This window comes from Taudactylus pleione, unplaced genomic scaffold (genome assembly GCF_031769625.1).
Source record: "Taudactylus pleione unplaced genomic scaffold, aTauple2 ptg002292l, whole genome shotgun sequence".
NCBI classification, from domain to species: Eukaryota; Metazoa; Chordata; class Amphibia; order Anura; family Myobatrachidae; genus Taudactylus; species Taudactylus pleione.
Window position 1 is genome coordinate 168553 of NW_028286683.1, and position 18013 is coordinate 186565.

Consider the following 18013-nt stretch of genomic DNA (forward strand, 5'->3'; position numbering starts at 1 on the left):
GCATAGGGTGAGGAGTGATGTATAGGAGCACAGCAGGGGAAGCAGTGTAACAGCATGGGGTGAGGAATGATGTATAGGAGCACAGCAGGGGAAGCAGTGTAACAGCATGGGGTGAGGAGTGATGTATAGGAGCACAGCAGGGGAAGCAGTATAACAGCATGGGGTGAGGAGTGATGTATAGGAGCACAGCAGGGGAAGCAGTGTAACAGCATGGGGTGGGGAGTGATGTATAGGAGCACAGCAGGGGAAGCAGTGTAACAGCATGGGGTGAGAAGTGATGTATAGGAGCACAGCAAGAGGAGCAGTGTAACAGCATGGGGTGGGGAGCGATGTATAGGAGCACGGCAGGGGGAGCAGTGTAGCAGCATGGGATGAGCAGCGATGTATAGGAGCACAGTAGGGGAAGCAGTGTAACAGCATGGGGTGAGGAGTGATGTATAGGAGCACAGCAGGAGGAGCAGTGTAACAGCATGGGGTGAGGAGTGATGTATAGGAGCACAGCATGGGGTGAGGAGTGATGTATAGGAGCACAGCAGGGGGTGAGGAGTGATGTATAGGAGCACAGCAGGGGGTGAGGAGTGATGTATAGGAGCACAGCATGGGGTGAGGAGTGATGTATAGGAGCACAGCAGGGGGTGAGGAGTGATGTATAGGAGCACAGCAGGGGAAGTAGTGTAACAGCATGGGGTGAGGAATGATGTATAGGAGCACAGCAGGGGAAGCAGTGTAACAGCATGGGGTGAGGAGTGATGTATAGGAGCACAGCAGGGGAAGCAGTATAACAGCAAGGGGTGAGGAGTGATGTATAGGAGCACAGCAGGGGAAGCAGTGTAACAGCATGGGGTGGGGAGTGATGTATAGGAGCACAGCAGGGGAAGCAGTGTAACAGCATGGGGTGAGGAGTGATGTATAGGAGCACAGCAAGAGGAGCAGTGTAACAGCATGGGGTGGGGAGCGATGTATAGGAGCACGGCAGGGGGAGCAGTGTAGCAGCATGGGATGAGCAGCGATGTATAGGAGCACAGCAGGGGAAGCAGTGTAACAGCATGGGGTGAGGAGTGATGTATAGGAGCACAGCAGGAGGAGCAGTGTAACAGCATGGGGTGGGGAGCGATGTATAGGAGCATGGCAGGGGGAGCAGTGTAGCAGTATGGGGTGGGGAGCGATGTATAGGACACAGCAGGGGGAGCAGTGTAGCAGCATGGGGTGAGGAGCGATGTATAGTACACAGCAGGGGGAGCAGTGTAGCACCATGGGGTAAGGAGTGATGTATAGGAGCACAGCAGGGGGAGCAGTGTAACAGCATGGGGTGAGGAGTGATGTATAGGAGAACAGCAGGGGGAGCAGTGTAGCAGCATGGGGTGGGGAGTGATGTATAGGAGCACAGCAGAGTAAGCAGTGTAGCAGTATGGGGTGGGCAGAGATGTATAGGAGCACAGCAGGGGGAGCAGTGTCGCAGCATGGGGTGAGGAGTGATGTTTAGGAGCACAGCATGGGGTGAGGAGTGATGTATAGGAGCACAGCAGGAAGAGCAGTGTAGCAGCATGGGATGAGTAGCGATGTATAGGAGCACAGCAGGGGAAGCAGTGTAACAGCATGGGGTGAGGAGTGATGTATAGGAGAACAGCAGGAGGAGCAGTGAAACAGCATGGGGTGGGGAGCGATGTATAGGAGCACGGCAGGGGGAGCAGTGTAGCAGTATGGGGTGGGGAGCGATGTATAGGACACAGCAGGGGGAGCAGTGTAGCAGCATGGGGTGAGGAGCGATGTATAGGACACAGCAGGGGGAGCAGTGTAACAGCATGGGGTGAGGAGTGATGTATAGGAGCACAGCAGGGGGAGCAGTGTAGCAGCATGGGGTGGGGAGTGATGTATAGGAGCACAGCAGAGTAAGCAGTGTAGCAGTATGGGTGGGCAGTGATGTATAGGAGCACAGCAGGGGGAGCAGTGTCGCAGCATGGGGTGGGGAGTGATGTATAGGAGCACAGCAGGAGGAGTAGTGTAACAGCATGGGGTGGGGAGCGATGTATAGGAGCACGGCAGGGGGAGCAGTGTAGCAGCATGGGGTGGGGAGTGATGTATAGGAGCACAGTAGGGGAGCAGTGTAGCAGCATGGGGTGAGGAGTGATGTACAGGAGCTCAGCAGGGGGAGCAGTGTAACAGTATGGGGGAGTGATGTATAGGAGCACAGCAGGGGGAGCAGTGTAACAGCATGGGGTGAGGAGTGATGTATAGGAGCACAGTAGTGGAGCAGTGCAACAGCATGGGGTGAGGAGTGATGTATAGGAGCACAGTAGTGGGAGCAGTGTAACAGCAAGGGGGGGGAGAGATGTATAAGAGCACAGCAGGGGGAGCAGTGTAACAGCATGGGGTGGGGAGCGATGTATAGGAGCACAGTAGGAGGAGCAGTGTAACAGCATGGGGTGAGGAGTGATGTATAGGAGCACAGCAGGGGGAGCAGTGTAGCAGCATGGGGTGGGGAGAGATGTATAAGAGCACAGCAGGGGGAGCAGTGTAACAGCATTGGGTGAGGAGTGATGTATAGGAGCACAGCAGGGGGAGCAGTGTAGCAGCATGGGGTGAGGAGTGATGTAGAGTAGAGCACAGCAGGGGGAGCAGTGTAGCAGCATGGGTTGAGGAGTGATGTATAGGAGCACAGCAGGGGGAGCAATGTAACAGCATGGGTGAGGAGGGATGTATAGGAGCACAGCAGGGGAAGCAGTGTAGCAGCATGGGGTGAGGAGTGATGTATAGGAGCACAGCAGGGAAGCAGTGTAGCAGCATGGGCTGAGGAGTGATGTATAGGAGCACAGCAGGGGGGGTGAGGAGTGATGTATAGGAGAACAGCAGGGGGAGCAGTGTAGCAGTATGGGTGAGGAGTGATGTATAGGAGCACAGCAGGAGGAGCAGTATAACAGCATGGGGTGGGGAGTGATGTATAGGAGCATGGCTGGGGGAGCAGAGTAGCAGTATGGGGTGGGGAGCGATGTATAGGACACAGCAGGGGGAGCAGTGTAGCAGCTTTGGGTGAGGAGCGATGTATAGGACACAGCAGGGGGAGCAGTTTAGCACCATGGGGTGAGGAGTGATGTATAGGACACAGCAGGGGGAGCAGTGTAACAGCATGGGGTGAGGAGTGATGTATAGGAGAACAGCAGGGGGAGCAGTGTAGCAGCATGGGGTGGGGAGTGATGTATAGGAGCACAGCAGAGTAAGCAGTGTAGCAGTATGGGGTGGGCTGAGATGTATAGGAGCACAGCAGGGGAGCAGTGATGCAGCATGGGTGAGGAGTGATGTATACGAGCACAGCAGGAGGAGCAGTGTAGCAGTATGGGGTGTGGAGTGATGTTTAGGAGCACAGCATGGGGTGAGGAGTGATGTATAGGAGCACAGCAGGAGGAGCAGTGTAGCAGCATGGGGTGGGGAGCGATGTATAGGACACAGCAGGGGGAGCAGTGTAGCAGCATGGGGTGAGGAGCGATGTATAGGACACAGCAGGGGGAGCAGTGTAACAGCATGGGGTGAGGAGTGATGTATAGGAGCACAGCAGGGGGATCAGTGTAGCTGCATGGGGTGGGGAGTGATGTATAGGAGCACAGCAGAGTAAGCAGTGTAGCAGTATGGGGTGGGCAGTGATGTATAGGAGCACAGCAGGAGGAGCAGTGTAACAGCAGGGGGTGGGGAGAGATGTATAAGAGCACAGCAGGGGGAGCAGTGTAACAGCATGGGGTGGGGAGCGATGTATAGGAGCACAGTAGGAGGAGCAGTGTAACAGCATGGGGTGGGGAGAGATGTATAAGAGCACAGCAGGGGGAGTAGTGTAACAGCATGGGGTGGGGAGCGATGTATAGGAGCACAGTAGGAGGAGCAGTGTAACAGCATGGGGTGGGGAGAGATGTATAAGAGCACAGCAGGGGGAGCAGTGTAACAGCATGGGGTGAGGAGTGATGTATAGGAGCACAGCAGGGGGAGCAGTGTAGCAGCATGGGCTGAGGAGTGATGTATAGGAGCACAGCAGGGGAAGCAGTGTAGCAGTATTGGGTGAGGAGTGATGTATAGGAGCACAACAGGCGGGGTGAGGAGTGATGTATAGGAGCACAGCAGGGGGAGCAGTGTAGCAGTATGGGGTGAGGAGTGATGTATAGGAGCACAGCAGGGGGAGCAGTATAACAGCATGGGGTAAGGAGTGATGTATAGGAGCACAGCAGGGGAAGCAGTGTAGCAGCATGGGGTGAGGAGTAATGTATAGGAGCACAGCAGGGGGAGCAGTGTAACAGCATGGGGTGAGGAGCAATGTATAGGAGCACAGCAGGGGGGCAGTGTAGCAGCATGGGGTGGGGAGTGATGTATAGGAGCACAGCAGGGGGAGCAGTGTAACAGCATGGGGTGGGGAGTGATGTATAGGAGCACAGCAGGAGGAGCAGTGTAACAGCATGGGATGAGCAGCGATGTATAGGAGCACAGCAGGGGAAGCAGTGTAACAGCATGGGATGAGGAGTAATGTATAGGAGCACAGCAGGGGGAGCAGTGTAACAGTATGGGGTGGGGAGTGATGTATAGGAGCACAGCAAGGGGAGCAGTGTCGCAGTGTGGGGTGGGGAGTGATGTATAGGAGCACAGCAGGGGGAGCAGTGTAACAGTATGGGGTGGGGAGTGATGTATAGGAGCACAGCAAGGGGAGCAGTGTCGCAGTATGGGGTGGGGAGTGATGTATAGGAGCACAGCATGGGGTGGGGACTGGGGAGTGATGTAAAGGAGCACAGCAGGGGGAGCAGTGTAACAGCATGGGGTGAGAAGTGTATGGTAAGGAGTGATGTATAGGAGCCCAGCAGGGGGAGCAGTGTAATAGCATGGGGTGAGGAGTGAAGTATAGGAGCACAGCAGGGGGAGCAGTGTAACAGCATGGGGTGAGGAGTGATGTATAGGAGCACAGCAGGAGGCGCAGTGTAGCAGCATGGGGTGGGGAGTGATGTATAGGAGCACAGCAGGGGGAGCAGTGTAACAGCATGGGGTGAGCAGTGATGTATAGGAGCACAGCAGGGGGAGCAGTGTAGCAGCATGGGGTGAGGAGTGATGTATAGGAGCACAGCAGGGGGAGCAGTGTAGCAGTATGGGGTGAGGAGTGATGTATAGGAGCAGAGGAGGGGGAGCAGTATAACAGCATGGGGTAAGGAGTGATGTATAGGAGCACAGCAGGGGAAGCAGTGTAGCAGCATGGGGTGAGGAGTAATGTATAGGAGCACAGCAGGGGGAGCAGTGTAACAGCATGGGGTGAGGAGCAATGTATAGGAGCACAGCAGGGGGGCAGTGTAGCAGCATGGGGTGGGGAGTGATGTATAGCAGCACAGCAGGGGGAGCAGTGTAACAGCATGGGGTGGGGAGTGATGTATAGGAGCACAGCAGGAGGAGCAGTGTAACAGCATGGGATGAGCAGCGATGTATAGGAGCACAGCAGGGGAAGCAGTGTAACAGCATGGGATGAGGAGTAATGTATAGGAGCACAGCAGGGGGAGCAGTGTAACAGTATGGGGTGGGGAGTGATGTATAGGAGCACAGCAAGGGGAGCAGTGTCGCAGTGTGGGGTGGGGAGTGATGTATAGGAGCACAGCAGGGGGAGCAGTGTAACAGTATGGGGTGGGGAGTGATGTATAGGAGCACAGCAAGGGGAGCAGTGTCGCAGTATGGGGTGGGGAGTGATGTATAGGAGCACAGCATGGGGTGGGGACTGGGGAGTGATGTAAAGGAGCACAGCAGGGGGAGCAGTGTAACAGCATGGGGTGAGAAGTGATGTATAGGAGCACAGCAGGGGGGTAAGGAGTGATGTATAGGAGCCCTGCAGGGGGAGCAGTGTAATAGCATGGGGTGAGGAGTGAAGTATAGGAGCACAGCAGGGGGAGCAGTGTAACAGCATGGGGTGAGGAGTGATGTATAGGAGCACAGCAGGAGGCGCAGTGTAGCAGCATGGGGTGGGGAGTGATGTATAGGAGCACAGCAGGGGGAGCAGTGTAACAGCATGGGGTGAGCAGTGATGTATAGGAGCACAGCAGGGGGAGCAGTGTAGCAGCATGGGGTGAGGAGTGATGTATAGGAGCACAGCAGGGGGAGCAGTGTAACAGCATGGGGTGAGGAGTGATGTATAGGAGCACAGCAGGGGGAGCAGTGTATCAGTATGGGGTGGGGAGTGATATATAAGAGCACAGCATGGGGAGCAGTGTAACAGTATGGGGTGGGGAGTGATGTATAGGAGCACAGCAGAGGGAGCAGTGTAACAGTATGGGGTGAGGAATGATGTATAGGAGCACAGTAGGGGGAGCAGTGTAACAGCATGGGGTGAGAAGTGATGTATAGGAGCACAGCAGGGGGGTAAGGAGAGATGTATAGGAGCCCAGCAGGGGGAGCATTGTAATAGCATGGGGAGAGGAGTGATGTATAGGAGCACAGCAGGAGGAGCAGTGTAGCAGTATGGGGTGGGGAGTGATATATAGGAGCACAGCAGGGGGGGTGGGGAGTGATGTATAGAAGCACAGCAGGGGGAGAAGTGTAACAGCATAGGGTGAGGAGTGATGTATAGGAGCACAGGAGAAGGAGCAGTGTAGCAGTATGGGGTGAGGAGTGATGTATAGGAGCACAGCAGGAGGAGCAGTGTAACAGCATGGGGTGAGCAGTGATGTATAGGAGCACAGCAGGGGGAGCAGTGTAGCAGCATGGGGTGAGGAGTGATGTATAGGAGCACAGCAGAGGGAGCAGTGTAACAGCATAGGGTGAGGAGTGATGTATAGGAGCACAGCAGGAGGAGCAGAGTAGCAGCATGGGGTGAGGAGTGATGTATAGGAGCACAGCAGGGGGAGCAGTGTAACAGCATGGGGTGGGGAGTGATGTATAGGAGCACAGCAGGGGAAGCAGTGTAGCAGTATTGGGTGAGGAGTGATGTATAGGAGCACAGCTGGGGGGGTGAGGAGTGATGTATAGGAGAAGAACAGCAGGGGGAGCAGTGTAGCAGTATGGGGTGAGGAGTGATGTATAGGAGCACAGCAGGAGGAGCAGTGTAGCAGCATGGGGTGAGGAGTGATGTATAGGAGAACAGTAGGGGGAGCAGTATAAAACCATGGGGTGAGGAGTGATGTATATGAGCACAGCAGGGGGAGCAGTGTAGCAGCATGGGGTAAGGAGTGATGTATAGGAGCACAGCAGGGGAAGCAGTGTAACAGCATAGGGTGAGGAGTGATGTATAGGAGCACAGCAGGAGGAGCAGTGTAACAGCATGGGGTGAGGAGTGATGCATAGGAGCACAGCAGGGGGAGCAGTGTAACAGCATGGGGTTAGGAGTGATGTATAGGAGCACAGCAGGAGGAGCAGTGTAACAGCATGGGGTGAGGAGTAATTTATAGGAGCACAGCAGGGGGAGCAGTGTAACAGCATGGGGTGTGGAGTTATGTAAAGGAGCACAGCAGGGGGAGCAGTGTAACAGCATGGGATGAGGAGTAATGTATAGGAGCACCACAGGGGGAGCAGTGTAACAGTATGGGGTGGGGAGTGATGTATAGGAGCACAGCAAGGGGAGCAGTGTCGCTGTATGGGGGGTAGTGATGTATAGGAGCACAGCATGGGGTGGGGACTGGGGAGAGATTTAATAGAGCAGAGCAGGGGGAGCAGTGTAACAGCATGGGGTGAGAAGTGATGTATAGGAGTACAGCAAGGGGGTTAGGAGTGATGTATAGGAGCACAGCAGGAGGAGCAGTGTAACAGCATGGGGTGAGGAGTGATGTATAGGAGCACAGCAGGGGGAGCAGTGTAGCAGCATGGGGTGAGGAGTGATGTATACGCGCACAGCAGGGGGAGCAGTGTAGCAGCATGGGGTGAGGAGTGATGTATAGGAGCACAGCAGGGGGAGCAGTGTAACAGCATGGGGTGAGGAGTGATGTATAGGAGCACAGCAGGGGGAGCAGTGTAACAGCATGGGGTGAGGAGTGATGTATAGGAGCACAGCAGGAGGCGCAGTGTAGCAGCATGGGGTGGGGAGTGATGTATAGGAGCACAGCAGGGGGAGCAGTGTAACAGCATGGGGTGAGCAGTGATGTATAGGAGCACAGCAGGGGGAGCAGTGTAGCAGCATGGGGTGAGGAGTGATGTATAGGAGCACAGCAGGGGGAGCAGTGTAGCAGTATGGGGTGAGGAGTGATGTATAGGAGCACAGGAGGGGGAGCAGTATAACAGCATGGGGTAAGGAGTGATGTATAGGAGCACAGCAGGGGAAGCAGTGTAGCAGCATGGGGTGAGGAGTAATGTATAGGAGCACAGCAGGGGGAGCAGTGTAACAGCATGGGGTGAGGAGCAATGTATAGGAGCACAGCAGGGGGGCAGTGTAGCAGCATGGGGTGGGGAGTGATGTATAGCAGCACAGCAGGGGGAGCAGTGTAACAGCATGGGGTGGGGAGTGATGTATAGGAGCACAGCAGGAGGAGCAGTGTAACAGCATGGGATGAGCAGCGATGTATAGGAGCACAGCAGGGGAAGCAGTGTAACAGCATGGGATGAGGAGTAATGTATAGGAGCACAGCAGGGGGAGCAGTGTAACAGTATGGGGTGGGGAGTGATGTATAGGAGCACAGCAAGGGGAGCAGTGTCGCAGTGTGGGGTGGGGAGTGATGTATAGGAGCACAGCAGGGGGAGCAGTGTAACAGTATGGGGTGGGGAGTGATGTATAGGAGCACAGCAAGGGGAGCAGTGTCGCAGTATGGGGTGGGGAGTGATGTATAGGAGCACAGCATGGGGTGGGGACTGGGGAGTGATGTAAAGGAGCACAGCAGGGGGAGCAGTGTAACACCATGGGGTGAGAAGTGATGTATAGGAGCACAGCAGGGGAGTAAGGAGTGATGTATAGGAGCCCTGCAGGGGGAGCAGTGTAATAGCATGGGGTGAGGAGTGAAGTATAGGAGCACAGCAGGGGGAGCAGTGTAACAGCATGGGGTGAGGAGTGATGTATAGGAGCACAGCAGGAGGCGCAGTGTAGCAGCATGGGGTGGGGAGTGATGTATAGGAGCACAGCAGGGGGAGCAGTGTAACAGCATGGGGTGAGCAGTGATGTATAGGAGCACAGCAGGGGGAGCAGTGTAGCAGCATGGGGTGAGGAGTGATGTATAGGAGCACAGCAGGGGGAGCAGTGTAACAGCATGGGGTGAGGAGTGATGTATAGGAGCACAGCAGGGGGAGCAGTGTATCAGTATGGGGTGGGGAGTGATATATAAGAGCACAGCATGGGGAGCAGTGTAACAGTATGGGGTGGGGAGTGATGTATAGGAGCACAGCAGAGGGAGCAGTGTAACAGTATGGGGTGAGGAGTGATGTATAGGAGCACAGTAGGGGGAGCAGTGTAACAGCATGGGGTGAGAAGTGATGTATAGGAGCACAGCAGGGGGGTAAGGAGAGATGTATAGGAGCCCAGCAGGGGGAGCATTGTAATAGCATGGGGAGAGGAGTGATGTATAGGAGCACAGCGGGAGGAGCAGTGTAGCAGTATGGGGTGGGGAGTGATATATAGGAGCACAGCAGGGGGGGTGGGGAGTGATGTATAGGAGCACAGCAGGGGGAGAAGTGTAACAGCATAGGGTGAGGAGTGATGTATAGGAGCACAGGAGAAGGAGCAGTGTAGCAGTATGGGGTGAGGAGTGATGTATAGGAGCACAGCAGGAGGAGCAGTGTAACAGCATGGGGTGAGCAGTGATGTATAGGAGCACAGCAGGGGGAGCAGTGTAGCAGCATGGGGTGAGGAGTGATGTATAGGAGCACAGCAGAGGGAGCAGTGTAACAGCATAGGGTGAGGAGTGATGTATAGGAGCACAGCAGGAGGAGCAGAGTAGCAGCATGGGGTGAGGAGTGATGTATAGGAGCACAGCAGGGGGAGCAGTGTAACAGCATGGGGTGGGGAGTGATGTATAGGAGCACAGCAGGGGAAGCAGTGTAGCAGTATTGGGTGAGGAGTGATGTATAGGAGCACAGCTGGGGGGGTGAGGAGTGATGTATAGGAGAAGAACAGCAGGGGGAGCAGTGTAGCAGTATGGGGTGAGGAGTGATGTATAGGAGCACAGCAGGAGGAGCAGTGTAGCAGCATGGGGTGAGGAGTGATGTATAGGAGAACAGTAGGGGGAGCAGTATAAAACCATGGGGTGAGGAGTGATGTATATGAGCACAGCAGGGGGAGCAGTGTAGCAGCATGGGGTAAGGAGTGATGTATAGGAGCACAGCAGGGGAAGCAGTGTAACAGCATAGGGTGAGGAGTGATGTATAGGAGCACAGCAGGAGGAGCAGTGTAACAGCATGGGGTGAGGAGTGATGCATAGGAGCACAGCAGGGGGAGCAGTGTAACAGCATGGGGTGAGGAGTGATGCATAGGAGCACAGCAGGGGGAGCAGTGTAACAGCATGGGGTTAGGAGTGATGTATAGGAGCACAGCAGGAGGAGCAGTGTAACAGCATGGGGTGAGGAGTAATTTATAGGAGCACAGCAGGGGGAGCAGTGTAACAGCATGGGGTGTGGAGTTATGTAAAGGAGCACAGCAGGGGGAGCAGTGTAACAGCATGGGATGAGGAGTAATGTATAGGAGCACCACAGGGGGAGCAGTGTAACAGTATGGGGTGGGGAGTGATGTATAGGAGCACAGCAAGGGGAGCAGTGTCGCTGTATGGGGGGTAGTGATGTATAGGAGCACAGCATGGGGTGGGGACTGGGGAGAGATTTAATAGAGCAGAGCAGGGGGAGCAGTGTAACAGCATGGGGTGAGAAGTGATGTATAGGAGTACAGCAAGGGGGTTAGGAGTGATGTATAGGAGCACAGCAGGAGGAGCAGTGTAACAGCATGGGGTGAGGAGTGATGTATAGGAGCACAGCAGGGGGAGCAGTGTAGCAGCATGGGGTGAGGAGTGATGTATACGCGCACAGCAGGGGGAGCAGTGTAGCAGCATGGGGTGAGGAGTGATGTATAGGAGCACAGCAGGGGGAGCAGTGTAACAGCATGGGGTGAGGAGTGATGTATAGGAGCACAGCAGGGGGAGCAGTGTAACAGAATGGGGTGAGGAGTGATGTATAGGAGCACAGCAGGGGGAGCAGTGTAACAGCATGGGGTGAGGAGTGATGTATAGGAGCACAGCAGGGGGAGCAGTGTAACAGCATGGGGTGAGCAGTGATGTATAGGAGCACAGCAGGGGGAGCAGTGTAGCAGCATGGGGTGAGGAGTGATGTATAGGAGCACAGAAGGGGGAGCAGTGTAGCAGCATGGGGTGGAGTGGTGTATAGGAGCACAGCAGGGGGAGCAGTGTAACAGCATGGGGTGGGGAGTGATGTATAGGAGCACAGCAGGGGGAGCAGTGTAACAGCATGGGGTGGGGAGTGATGTATAGGAGCACAGCAGGGGGTGCAGTGTAGAAGCATGGGGTGAGGAATGATGTATAGGAGCACAGCAGGGGGAGCAGTGTAGCAGTATGGGCTGAGGAGTGATGTATAGGAGCACAGCAGGGGAAGCAGTGTAGCAGTATTGGGTGAGGAGTGATGTATAGGAGCACAGCAGGGGGGGTGAGGAGTGATGTATAGGAGAACAGCAGGGGGAGCAGTGTAGCAGTATGGGGTGAGGAGTGATGTATAGGAGCACAGCAGGGGGAGCAGTACAACAGCATGGGGTAAGGAGTGATGTATAGAAGCACAGCAGGGGAAGCAGTGTAGCAGCATGGGGTGAGGAGTGATGTATAGGAGCACAGCAGAGGGAGCAGTGTAACAGTATGGGGTGAGGAATGATGTATAGGAGCACAGTAGGGGGAGCAGTGTAACAGCATGGGGTGAGAAGTGATGTATAGGAGCACAGCAGGGGGGTAAGGAGAGATGTATAGGAGCCCAGCAGGGGGAGCATTGTAATAGCATGGGGAGAGGAGTGATGTATAGGAGCACAGCAGGAGGAGCAGTGTAGCAGTATGGGGTGGGGAGTGATATATAGGAGCACAGCAGGGGGGGTGGGGAGTGATGTATAGAAGCACAGCAGGGGGAGAAGTGTAACAGCATAGGGTGAGGAGTGATGTATAGGAGCACAGGAGAAGGAGCAGTGTAGCAGTATGGGGTGAGGAGTGATGTATAGGAGCACAGCAGGAGGAGCAGTGTAACAGCATGGGGTGAGCAGTGATGTATAGGAGCACAGCAGGGGGAGCAGTGTAGCAGCATGGGGTGAGGAGTGATGTATAGGAGCACAGCAGAGGGAGCAGTGTAACAGCATAGGGTGAGGAGTGATGTATAGGAGCACAGCAGGAGGAGCAGAGTAGCAGCATGGGGTGAGGAGTGATGTATAGGAGCACAGCAGGGGGAGCAGTGTAACAGCATGGGGTGGGGAGTGATGTATAGGAGCACAGCAGGGGAAGCAGTGTAGCAGTATTGGGTGAGGAGTGATGTATAGGAGCACAGCTGGGGGGGTGAGGAGTGATGTATAGGAGAAGAACAGCAGGGGGAGCAGTGTAGCAGTATGGGGTGAGGAGTGATGTATAGGAGCACAGCAGGAGGAGCAGTGTAGCAGCATGGGGTGAGGAGTGATGTATAGGAGAACAGTAGGGGGAGCAGTATAAAACCATGGGGTGAGGAGTGATGTATATGAGCACAGCAGGGGGAGCAGTGTAGCAGCATGGGGTAAGGAGTGATGTATAGGAGCACAGCAGGGGAAGCAGTGTAACAGCATAGGGTGAGGAGTGATGTATAGGAGCACAGCAGGAGGAGCAGTGTAACAGCATGGGGTGAGGAGTGATGCATAGGAGCACAGCAGGGGGAGCAGTGTAACAGCATGGGGTTAGGAGTGATGTATAGGAGCACAGCAGGAGGAGCAGTGTAACAGCATGGGGTGAGGAGTAATTTATAGGAGCACAGCAGGGGGAGCAGTGTAACAGCATGGGGTGTGGAGTTATGTAAAGGAGCACAGCAGGGGGAGCAGTGTAACAGCATGGGATGAGGAGTAATGTATAGGAGCACCACAGGGGGAGCAGTGTAACAGTATGGGGTGGGGAGTGATGTATAGGAGCACAGCAAGGGGAGCAGTGTCGCTGTATGGGGGGTAGTGATGTATAGGAGCACAGCATGGGGTGGGGACTGGGGAGAGATTTAATAGAGCAGAGCAGGGGGAGCAGTGTAACAGCATGGGGTGAGAAGTGATGTATAGGAGTACAGCAAGGGGGTTAGGAGTGATGTATAGGAGCACAGCAGGAGGAGCAGTGTAACAGCATGGGGTGAGGAGTGATGTATAGGAGCACAGCAGGGGGAGCAGTGTAGCAGCATGGGGTGAGGAGTGATGTATACGCGCACAGCAGGGGGAGCAGTGTAGCAGCATGGGGTGAGGAGTGATGTATAGGAGCACAGCAGGGGGAGCAGTGTAACAGCATGGGGTGAGGAGTGATGTATAGGAGCACAGCAGGGGGAGCAGTGTAACAGCATGGGGTGAGGAGTGATGTATAGGAGCACAGCAGGAGGCGCAGTGTAGCAGCATGGGGTGGGGAGTGATGTATAGGAGCACAGCAGGGGGAGCAGTGTAACAGCATGGGGTGAGCAGTGATGTATAGGAGCACAGCAGGGGGAGCAGTGTAGCAGCATGGGGTGAGGAGTGATGTATAGGAGCACAGCAGGGGGAGCAGTGTAGCAGTATGGGGTGAGGAGTGATGTATAGGAGCACAGGAGGGGGAGCAGTATAACAGCATGGGGTAAGGAGTGATGTATAGGAGCACAGCAGGGGAAGCAGTGTAGCAGCATGGGGTGAGGAGTAATGTATAGGAGCACAGCAGGGGGAGCAGTGTAACAGCATGGGGTGAGGAGCAATGTATAGGAGCACAGCAGGGGGGCAGTGTAGCAGCATGGGGTGGGGAGTGATGTATAGCAGCACAGCAGGGGGAGCAGTGTAACAGCATGGGGTGGGGAGTGATGTATAGGAGCACAGCAGGAGGAGCAGTGTAACAGCATGGGATGAGCAGCGATGTATAGGAGCACAGCAGGGGAAGCAGTGTAACAGCATGGGATGAGGAGTAATGTATAGGAGCACAGCAGGGGGAGCAGTGTAACAGTATGGGGTGGGGAGTGATGTATAGGAGCACAGCAAGGGGAGCAGTGTCGCAGTGTGGGGTGGGGAGTGATGTATAGGAGCACAGCAGGGGGAGCAGTGTAACAGTATGGGGTGGGGAGTGATGTATAGGAGCACAGCAAGGGGAGCAGTGTCGCAGTATGGGGTGGGGAGTGATGTATAGGAGCACAGCATGGGGTGGGGACTGGGGAGTGATGTAAAGGAGCACAGCAGGGGGAGCAGTGTAACAGCATGGGGTGAGAAGTGATGTATAGGAGCACAGCAGGGGAGTAAGGAGTGATGTATAGGAGCCCTGCAGGGGGAGCAGTGTAATAGCATGGGGTGAGGAGTGAAGTATAGGAGCACAGCAGGGGGAGCAGTGTAACAGCATGGGGTGAGGAGTGATGTATAGGAGCACAGCAGGAGGCGCAGTGTAGCAGCATGGGGTGGGGAGTGATGTATAGGAGCACAGCAGGGGGAGCAGTGTAACAGCATGGGGTGAGCAGTGATGTATAGGAGCACAGCAGGGGGAGCAGTGTAGCAGCATGGGGTGAGGAGTGATGTATAGGAGCACAGCAGGGGGAGCAGTGTAACAGCATGGGGTGAGGAGTGATGTATAGGAGCACAGCAGGGGGAGCAGTGTATCAGTATGGGGTGGGGAGTGATATATAAGAGCACAGCATGGGGAGCAGTGTAACAGTATGGGGTGGGGAGTGATGTATAGGAGCACAGCAGAGGGAGCAGTGTAACAGTATGGGGTGAGGAGTGATGTATAGGAGCACAGTAGGGGGAGCAGTGTAACAGCATGGGGTGAGAAGTGATGTATAGGAGCACAGCAGGGGGGTAAGGAGAGATGTATAGGAGCCCAGCAGGGGGAGCATTGTAATAGCATGGGGAGAGGAGTGATGTATAGGAGCACAGCGGGAGGAGCAGTGTAGCAGTATGGGGTGGGGAGTGATATATAGGAGCACAGCAGGGGGGGTGGGGAGTGATGTATAGGAGCACAGCAGGGGGAGAAGTGTAACAGCATAGGGTGAGGAGTGATGTATAGGAGCACAGGAGAAGGAGCAGTGTAGCAGTATGGGGTGAGGAGTGATGTATAGGAGCACAGCAGGAGGAGCAGTGTAACAGCATGGGGTGAGCAGTGATGTATAGGAGCACAGCAGGGGGAGCAGTGTAGCAGCATGGGGTGAGGAGTGATGTATAGGAGCACAGCAGAGGGAGCAGTGTAACAGCATAGGGTGAGGAGTGATGTATAGGAGCACAGCAGGAGGAGCAGAGTAGCAGCATGGGGTGAGGAGTGATGTATAGGAGCACAGCAGGGGGAGCAGTGTAACAGCATGGGGTGGGGAGTGATGTATAGGAGCACAGCAGGGGAAGCAGTGTAGCAGTATTGGGTGAGGAGTGATGTATAGGAGCACAGCTGGGGGGGTGAGGAGTGATGTATAGGAGAAGAACAGCAGGGGGAGCAGTGTAGCAGTATGGGGTGAGGAGTGATGTATAGGAGCACAGCAGGAGGAGCAGTGTAGCAGCATGGGGTGAGGAGTGATGTATAGGAGAACAGTAGGGGGAGCAGTATAAAACCATGGGGTGAGGAGTGATGTATATGAGCACAGCAGGGGGAGCAGTGTAGCAGCATGGGGTAAGGAGTGATGTATAGGAGCACAGCAGGGGAAGCAGTGTAACAGCATAGGGTGAGGAGTGATGTATAGGAGCACAGCAGGAGGAGCAGTGTAACAGCATGGGGTGAGGAGTGATGCATAGGAGCACAGCAGGGGGAGCAGTGTAACAGCATGGGGTGAGGAGTGATGCATAGGAGCACAGCAGGGGGAGCAGTGTAACAGCATGGGGTTAGGAGTGATGTATAGGAGCACAGCAGGAGGAGCAGTGTAACAGCATGGGGTGAGGAGTAATTTATAGGAGCACAGCAGGGGGAGCAGTGTAACAGCATGGGGTGTGGAGTTATGTAAAGGAGCACAGCAGGGGGAGCAGTGTAACAGCATGGGATGAGGAGTAATGTATAGGAGCACCACAGGGGGAGCAGTGTAACAGTATGGGGTGGGGAGTGATGTATAGGAGCACAGCAAGGGGAGCAGTGTCGCTGTATGGGGGGTAGTGATGTATAGGAGCACAGCATGGGGTGGGGACTGGGGAGAGATTTAATAGAGCAGAGCAGGGGGAGCAGTGTAACAGCATGGGGTGAGAAGTGATGTATAGGAGTACAGCAAGGGGGTTAGGAGTGATGTATAGGAGCACAGCAGGAGGAGCAGTGTAACAGCATGGGGTGAGGAGTGATGTATAGGAGCACAGCAGGGGGAGCAGTGTAGCAGCATGGGGTGAGGAGTGATGTATACGCGCACAGCAGGGGGAGCAGTGTAGCAGCATGGGGTGAGGAGTGATGTATAGGAGCACAGCAGGGGGAGCAGTGTAACAGCATGGGGTGAGGAGTGATGTATAGGAGCACAGCAGGGGGAGCAGTGTAACAGAATGGGGTGAGGAGTGATGTATAGGAGCACAGCAGGGGGAGCAGTGTAACAGCATGGGGTGAGGAGTGATGTATAGGAGCACAGCAGGGGGAGCAGTGTAACAGCATGGGGTGAGCAGTGATGTATAGGAGCACAGCAGGGGGAGCAGTGTAGCAGCATGGGGTGAGGAGTGATGTATAGGAGCACAGAAGGGGGAGCAGTGTAGCAGCATGGGGTGGAGTGGTGTATAGGAGCACAGCAGGGGGAGCAGTGTAACAGCATGGGGTGGGGAGTGATGTATAGGAGCACAGCAGGGGGAGCAGTGTAACAGCATGGGGTGGGGAGTGATGTATAGGAGCACAGCAGGGGGTGCAGTGTAGAAGCATGGGGTGAGGAATGATGTATAGGAGCACAGCAGGGGGAGCAGTGTAGCAGTATGGGCTGAGGAGTGATGTATAGGAGCACAGCAGGGGAAGCAGTGTAGCAGTATTGGGTGAGGAGTGATGTATAGGAGCACAGCAGGGGGGGTGAGGAGTGATGTATAGGAGAACAGCAGGGGGAGCAGTGTAGCAGTATGGGGTGAGGAGTGATGTATAGGAGCACAGCAGGGGGAGCAGTACAACAGCATGGGGTAAGGAGTGATGTATAGAAGCACAGCAGGGGAAGCAGTGTAGCAGCATGGGGTGAGGAGTAATGTATAGGAGCACAGCAGGGGGAGCAGTGTAACAGCATGGGGTGAGGAGCGATGTATAGGAGCACAGCAGGGGGGCAGTGTAGCAGCATGGGGTGGGGAGTGATGTATAGGAGCACAGCAGGGGAAGCAGTGAAAAAGAATGGGGTGAGGAGTGATGAATAGGAGCACAGCAGGGGGAGCAGTGTAACAGTATGGGGTGGGGAGTGATGTATAGGAGCACAGCATGGGGAACAGTGCTGCAGTATGGGGTGGGGAGTGATGTATAGGAGCACAGCATGGGGTGGGGACTGGGGAGTGATGTAAAGGAGCACAGCAGGGGGAGCAGTGTAACAGCATGGGGTGAGAAGTGATGTATAGGAGCACAGCAGGGGGAGCAGTGTAGCAGCAGGGGGTGAGGAGTGATGTATAGGAGCACAGCAGGGGGAGCAGTGTAGCAACATGGGGTGAGGAGTGATATATAGGAGCACAGCAGGGGGAGCAGTGTAACAGCATGGGGTGAGGAGTGATGTATAGGAGCACAGCAGGGGGAGCAGTGTAGCTGCATGGGTTGGGGATTGATGTATAGGAGCACAGGAGGGGGAGCAGTGTAACAGCATGGGGTGGGGAGTGATGTATAGGAGCACAGCAGGGGGAGCAGTGTAGCAGCATGGGGTGGGGAGTGATGTATAGTAGCACAGCAGGGGGAGCAGTGTAACAGCATGGGGTGGGGAGTGATGTATAGGAGCACAGCAGGGGGAGCAGTGTAACAGCATGGGGTGGGGAGTGATGTATAGGAGCACAGCAGGG